Source organism: Leptonychotes weddellii, chromosome 3 (assembly GCF_054177405.1).
Source record: "Leptonychotes weddellii isolate Sample4059 chromosome 3, ASM5417740v2, whole genome shotgun sequence".
Lineage (NCBI taxonomy): Eukaryota > Metazoa > Chordata > Mammalia > Carnivora > Phocidae > Leptonychotes > Leptonychotes weddellii.
In genome coordinates, this window is record NC_138371.1 from 3654305 (window position 1) to 3662307 (window position 8003).

The following is an 8003-nucleotide window of genomic DNA, read 5'->3' on the forward strand; positions in this document are numbered from 1 at the left end:
CTCCCAGGAAGCCTCAGCCTCTCCATCTGCTGGCCCGGATTCCCACCCTGGTCCAGAGCCTTGTTATTGTACACACACCCTCGCCGGCATCGGCTCCACCAGACCCCCCTGCCCTCTGGACACGTCATGTTCTCTTCCAGATGGAATTCCTCCCAGAGCCTCCAGATGTCTCTGCTGTTCTCAACAGCACCTGCAGTTTTGTCTTTAGAGACATAATGTCCTTAAAGGTCATGAAATGAGCTCTTCTTATAGAAATGCATCATGTTAGCAATCAAGAAATTAATGTCAAAAGCTAAATTATGGCTTATTATTATTTTTAAGTTCATTCTAAAAACTTTGTATCATACGCCCACGTTGTTAAAAGTGCACAAGCCTGCAGAGGAAAGAGTGGGGCATTCCTGCATTGCAGGACTGCCCAGCGGGCCCAGAGTTCCTCGTGAATATGGATGCCAGTAGGTAATATCAATACTGAGGCATCCAGTGGGAATACAATTAATATCAAATGGAAAGAATCCACTTATTTGAAATTATAGCAAAATGTTGTAATCCCGCTTTCATTGGACTGCATTTTTCTTGAGATTGGTCTTTTTCCATGACTTTTCTCTGGAGGGAAGTTAGGAATATTTTCCAATATTTAAGAAGGAATCATCTCCTTCTTAAGGACATCCCTGTGTTTTGAATCCGGTGTTTTTCCTCAATTGAACAGATGGGATTTTCCATTAGATCTTTCAGAGAAAACTTGGAATCCGTGTGTCTGTAATCAGTCCTGAAATCCTACCTCTCCCAATAACACTGCCACTCAGCTAGGTGCTTAGCAAACACATTTATAGCCCTTAGCATGTGCCTGGCACAGTTCTGAACGCAGCAAATAGTAACTCCTACGTACAGAGGTATGACCCTGTAGAATTAAGTCTGTGAAGATGGGATTCTACGTGTCATTTAGAATTTTCTAGAAGTAAAATTTGTTTTTAATTTTATGCTATCTCAAGGGAAAAAAAAGACGTGTACAATGCTATGGTGAGAAGTTAATAGGATGGGAGAGGGATGAGTGACAACTGACTGCTAATGGCTTTCTTTTGGGGGTGATGAGAATGTTCTGGAATCAGAGTGGTGATATTTGCACAGCTTTGTGAATATTAAAAAAAAACACGCACAACTGATTTGTACAATTGGAAAGGGTACGTTTTCTAGCATGTGAATTGTATCTGGATTTTTTTTTTAACAGGATAAGAAGACAAGAGAAGCACCAGTTCTGCTCCTTTCCAAGTTATTGCTCAAACTCCAAACTGGCCATGACATTTTCCCCTCTTGCCTGGGACTCAGATGGAGAGGGAGGAAACAATAAAATTGAAGAAAGAGAGAAAAGAAGGCTTGATGGTGTGGCAAGAGTAACCAGAGAGGCCGTCATCTCTTGGAAGTGGGGAACATCTGAGCAGAACGTGAACATCCTGGCCCCTCTGCCTGGCCCCAAGCCTTGCCTTGCATCCTTTGCATTCAGCAGCTTTCACCAGATGACCACCAAGCCAGGGCTGACGGACCTGCCTGGCTGCTAGAGTGGGGCAGTGGGGACAGACAAGGGACAAGCAGATAAGCAGAACAGTGTCCACACCCTGAGATGCACAACCTTCAGGAAGAGAGGGAGAGGGGAAAGGAGGAGCCCAGAACTGGGAGATGTTCCTGAGACAGAAGCAGAGCTCAGAGTGGAGGGAGCAATAGGTTCTGCTGGGGACTCAGGAAAGCTTTCCAAAGCAGGTGCATTTGAGCAGGGTCTTTAAGGATGATTAGAAGTCCACCAGGAGGCCAGATGGACCTCTGGAGAGGGCGCACTGGAGAATGGGGTTCAGGAATGAAGGTAGAACATAATGCATGATGGTGGAAGAGGTCAGAAAGGACAAGCCGAAAAGGCCTTGTGAGCCATGCTGAGAAGGAGATCCAGCAAAAGCTTTCAGAAGGTGTGTCTGAGAGCAGCCCCACTGGACGTGGCAGAGATGCTGGGTCCGGGGAGGAGGGAGCAAGATGCCAAGGGAGAGGACACAGTCTTGGTCACTCCCAGGGCTTCTGGCTTCGCAACAGGAAGCCCTTTTTGGAAATGCTGAGATGCCCATGCTGTGGAGACATCCTGAGGCACTTGTGGGTCTGGAGCTCAGGGTGCAAGGAGAGCCTGCACAGAAATAGTGGGGTTCGTCCTGCCTGGAGCACAGAAGCTGTGACGGGGAGCGTGGGAAGAGAGCTCAGGACAGACCCGCGGGGGACGGAGAGAGGAGGATGGTCCACAAAGGAACTGAGAACAGGAGAAGGAACGTAGCCAGACAATGAGGAGAGGTGGAGAAGTCGGGGGAGGGAAGGCCCTGAAGGTGGTCATCCAGAAAGGCGGGCCTGGTCTAGGCTGAACGCTGCCCCCTGTGCTAAGACCAGATCTCATCCCACGTGCTACCCAAATACACTACGACTCCTCTTAGAGAAAGAGCTTGCCTGCTCCTTCCTCAGTGAAAAGGATGAGGCCCTTATCTGTCAAACATGGGCCCCGAGCCAGGGGCAACACCGCACTCCCCACACGCTCGTCCCCTTCATTCTGCTCACCTTGCCCAGAGTTTATGTTCCTGAGGCAAACTTGTGCTCCTGACTCAGGCTGTGGAGGACGCTCCAGAACAGAGAGCTGTTCTGCCAAGTGGCTCACGGCAACAGAGAAGCCTCTTACAGATAGCGTTCTGCATGGGCCTGAGCATCTTCCCCAGCACACGCACAGAAAATGCTTTCTGGAGGCCTTTTGTAAATGCAGGATTTTCTGCGTCTGGCAAAGGATCTGTTGAGGGAAAAAATGAGCCATCACATGAGAATGAGAAGTGTACGCGGCTTTATGATATGGATAATGTAGCCATCACACACACACAAACACACACGCGAGCCATGACCTTCTAGCTATTCCTCGCTTAGCCCCAGCAGTGGATTCTGCTGCTCTGGACTGGATTCTTACTCTTCTAGGCTCCAGGATTCCAGGCCATCTGAGCCAAAATCATTCTGTATTTAAAGCCTCATTTACTATTTGAGCAAATTGGTTAGACTGTAATCCGAAGCTTTGATCAGATCCCCCATTTAAATGCATTCTTTATCTGAAGGTTTCTACAAGGCTCGAATCTGCCGAAGAACTTTCCAAAATGGAGGTTTCCTGCCTGCCCTGTGGGCTCAGGAGTGACGGGTGGTTGGAAGGACCAGCAGCCTTGCAGCTCCTTTCTCTCTGTTCTTACGTCCCATCGGTGTTTGCCCTGCTGAAGGGGAGGCAGCTCCAGTCCCCCTTCGGAGCCCCCGCTGAACCATCATCTCCAGTGGAGCAGACCCTGGACTCCAGTCTCTGGTTCTAGAGAGCTCCTGTGACCTGAGCACGGATGGTCAACTTCACCTAGGCTACCCCAGTAGCTCTCAAAGACTCCCAGCAGGGCGCCTGGGTGGCTCAGTTGGTTAAGCGACTGCCTTCGGCTCGGGTCATGATCCTGGAGTCCCGGGATCGAGTCCCGCGTCGGGCTCCCTGCTCGGCAGGGGGTCTGCTTCTCCCTCTGCCCTCTTCCCTCTCGTGGTCTCTGTCTCTCATTCTCTCTCTCTCAAATAAATAAATAAAAAAAATCTTAAAAAAAAAAAAAAAAAGACTCCCAGCAAACATGTGAAATCCAGAAGATTCTGACACAGTTAGTCTGGTGGGACTTGGGAGACCACAACTTTAAAAAATGCCCCATTTGTCCAGCCAGGTCATACTCTGAAAAAAGGTGCCCAAGAGAAGTCTCTGTGACCCCAGCCGTCACTGCTGGCCTTCCCTGGGGCCTCAGCACTTCCTTCTATCACATTAGCAAGGCAGAGCTGACGTCGAGGTGCCCGTGTGGGGCACAGTCTACACACACCCCAGTTCATCCCACAAAAGAGTTGCCATGACTTGTCAAACATCCTCAAATTTTTTACAGTCAAATAGTGAAATAATTGAAAATTATTGAAAATAATTTTCTCCTTCCTGGCTCAGGTCTGCTGCTGGTAGAGATTCTGAGAGAGCAATATTGGGAAGTGAAAACAAGAAGAGGGTCCCCAGTGGCTCGATAAAGCCCCAGGCAGGGGGCAAAGCACTTACTTGGGAGCAGAGGGGAGGCAAGATTAAACATAGTAAGAGCCAGTAGGTGGAGGCCCTGAGCCAGACATACTGTCTCCACTTCGTCTTCCCAATCATCTCAATGAGGGATGGGACAGCGTGTATGAGTTTCTGGCGGCTGCTGTAACAAAGCACCACAACCTGGGTGAACAAACTGTGTGCATTCACACAACAGAGATGTTTTTTTCCTCACACAGTTCTGGAGGTCAGAAGTCCTCCTGGCCATCCTGAAAAATCTCGGTGTTGGCAGGGTCATGCTCTCTTAAGGCTCTCGGGGAGAATCCTTCATGTGTCTTCCCAGCATGTGGAGGCTCCAGGCATTCCCCAGCTTGTGGCCGCCTCACTCCTACCTCTCCACACGGTCTTCTTCTCTGCACATCTGTTTGTCCTCTCCTCTTCCCATAAAGACACCAGTCCTTGGGTTTAGGGCCCACTCTCTTCTCAAGATCCTGAACTAATTGCACCTGTAAAGAACCTAATTTCAAATAAGGCCACATTCATGGGCACCAAGGGTTTGGATATGGACATATTTTTTGGTGGGTGGGGGAGAGACACTAACCAACCAACTGCGGGGGAGGATGACCATGCTACCCCTATTTTAGAGATGAAGACGTAAGAGGAAAACCTCAGTAGCTGATACGGGCACACAGCTGGCAAGAAGCACAGAGCACAGTGTGGTGGTGTGTGTGAGTGTGAGCGTGTGTGTGAGTTCTGGAGAAAGAGAGAGATGCCTTTGATTTCTGATTATATCCCAAAGCAAAACTGAGTACCCAGAAATGGCCCTGGTGTTGAGCCTTCTAGAACCGGGGCGCTCAGGCAGACAGCCTATCCCTAGAATGCAGGCCACCCAGCCATAGTGTGGCCGACAGCGGGTCGCCGCCCGCCCGCCCTGGGTCTGTCCTGGTGGCACCTGAGACAACTACCGCGAAACAGAAGGACACATTTTTCAACAAACACACTCACTGGCTTTTCTCCCTGAGTGAACAAGGACGCTTCCCGTGCTAATTAACAAAGACTCACTGGCAAGGGTCTCACCTGGGACTCACGAGGCAGCCTTAATTTATGAGGATTGATCATAAATCCTGATTTAATGGTAATCATTCCTCAGCTTGCGGGGAATATGTCAGCTGTCACAAGAACCCAGGGGCTTCGCTTTCCTCCCCTAGTGAGTTGAGCCTGATGCTTGGAGAGAAGGCGCCTGAACCATCCTCTGGAAAAATTACAGAAATCTAGGAAGAGACATCTGAGATTCCAGACCACTGATCCAAGACTGAAGGAATGACAGCAGAAAACGTGGCTGGGGAAGGACACTGCATCAGCTTACGCTTGCCACTGACTTCGAGGAAGAGGGAGGCAGGAGGGAGAGGACAATATGGAAAGTTAATTAACCTGCCAAATGGATAATCCGTCACCTGCATTTCAGAGCTGAGAAGAGAATGGGGCAGGAACAAAGGAGAGCTGTCCCTAAAGCCAAGAGCATGTAGAAGCCGTCCCCTGGACATGCGAACCCGAGACCAGAGAAATTGGGAGGCCATGTGGAGGTCCGGGCTCCCGCCCCGACTCAGCCCATCACGCCAGAAAAACGGGCTTCCCGTTTTGTGAGCTGCCGAGATGCCCCCGTGACTGTCATCAACACCAGCTAGGACCGCTTTCTCAGGCTGGCCGGGTCTCCACTTAATCCCCTGTTTGTCTTCCCTTACTAACATCTTAACTTATTTGATCCTTTTCTCCCAATTGCCCCGTCCTGGCTGAAGTCCTCCCCTGCGTCTCACGGAGCCCGGGGCGGTCAGCTCCTAACTGCCCTCTCGCACCTGCTTCCATGAGGGCTGGCCACCTGGCTCCCTGAGCACCCTCCACAGCCTCTGAGCCTACACAAGGAGGCCCAAGTCCTGGTGTGACCCACAGGCCTTCCACAGTCCCAAGTCCCCACCACCGCATCAACACGATGCCCTAGAAACACAAAGCCACCCCAGTTCTGGCCCAGTGCCCACTCATGTGCTGAGCTTGCTGTGCTGTACCTCTCCCCACTGCCCGCCTGGCCATCCTTTAAAAACCCTTTCCGACAAGGTGTCCATAAAGCCTCCTCTGACAGCTCCCACCCCATGGGGTCAGTCCATTCCCGCCCCTCTCTCCCCTCCGTGCCCCTCCCCCTCTCAGGCCCTTGCACCTGTCCCCTGCCCATCACCCGCCTTGCCCTCCACCCCATAGTTGTCTACATGCCTCCATCCCTTCCATACTGTGACTGGGAGCTCCTCGAGAGACACCTGTCTCCTGCCTTTCCAGATCCCAGAGCCCACTGCTCTGCCTGGCACAGGTGTAGGTCACTGTCCCCCCGCCCCGCCTCAGGGACAGCATCGACCTTAGACATGATGTGACAAGAAGGGCACTTCAGCTCTGTGGGCTCCCTCCAAACCCCACAACCCTGGTCAAACCAGGAGAACAACAGACAAACCCAGACTGAGGATAGATGCGTACAAACATCTGACGGCCCTCTTTAAAATACCGCCCCCCCGCCCCCCCGCCCAGGCAGAAGTAGATAGCGTGGACACAACGTCCACAGTGAGCCTGGACCCTTGTTCTGTGGCCACGGAGGATCTGTACTTCGGGCTCAGGGTGAAGACCATCCGGACACCTCCTGCCCCGGCCCCACCAGTCTGTGGCCCCACCAGTCTGTGGCCCGAAGACACGTGGCTATTTCAGGAGTGACTCACCGGAAGCCACTCCCCACCTAAAACCACCCGGTGCTCCCCTCTGCCCTTGGGAAGAAACCCAGAGTCCGCACTCGGGTCTGGAAGATTCTGCTTGGCGTGGCCCTGCCTCTGCTCCACCCTCCTCACCGCGGGAAGCCACGCTGCGCCCCTTCCACCCCTCAGACACCCCAGATTCTGCCTCGTTGGCCTGCCCTCCCCCAGGCCGACGTGCCCACTGGGAAACCGGCGTCCCTCCAGAGGGGGCTTTGTCACAACACCAGCGGTCATCCTCAGATATGACGTCCTGCCTGCTGACCGCCGCACCCACTGAACCCTGGGCCCTGGGCCCCGTGCAGGCAGGGGTCGCAGACGATCCCTGCAGATCCAGGGCCCCGCGGCTCCTCAGGGGCTAACCCAAGGGATGGAGGCAGGAGGCTGTCTCCGGGCTCAGCATCCCGGAGAGACGGTGTAGACTCTTGTTCCAGATACACGGGGATCTGAAGCGGGACTTTGAGAAAGCCCATTGACTGCAAAGCCTCCTTCCCCATAAATCTGCAGATAAAGATACCACTTTGTAAGGTTGTCAGGATTACATAAGTCAGCGTGTTTGAAGAGCCAAGAGCCTTGTCTGGCACGGAGTGCGATGCTCATTATCCCCTAATTTTTTAAAGATAGAGGGAAGCCAACAGTGTGTGTTGTTTAAATCCTTTCCCAAACCGATTTCATTGCTGTCATTCTTCCACACCCACAAAAGGGCCTCATGTTTTCTCCCCACCCGAAGGCACCAGAAACAGCCCATTAAAAAAAAAAAAAAAAAATGTTAACTTTCTATCTTTCCCACGTATCCTGAGTTCCAAAAAGATATCATAACAATGCGTTTTGAAGCAAATGTCTCTTTTTCTGCTGCTAGAAAATACAAGGTAAGTGGTAAAACTACCCCGAGGTGAAGGATGCCCACTTCGGTGAGGTTGCCGTGCAGTTTGCTGTCAGAGGAAGGACCGCAAGAGGAGGCGGATCGGAACCGACAACAAAAGGGGAGAAAATAAAACCACGGAGCTCATGGTAAGCACTGTGAATTGTGCAAGACTGTTGAATCTCAGATCTGTACCTCTGAAACAAATAATGCAATATATGTTAAGAAAAAAAAAAGAAGAAGAAGATAGCAGGAGGGGAAGAATGAAGGG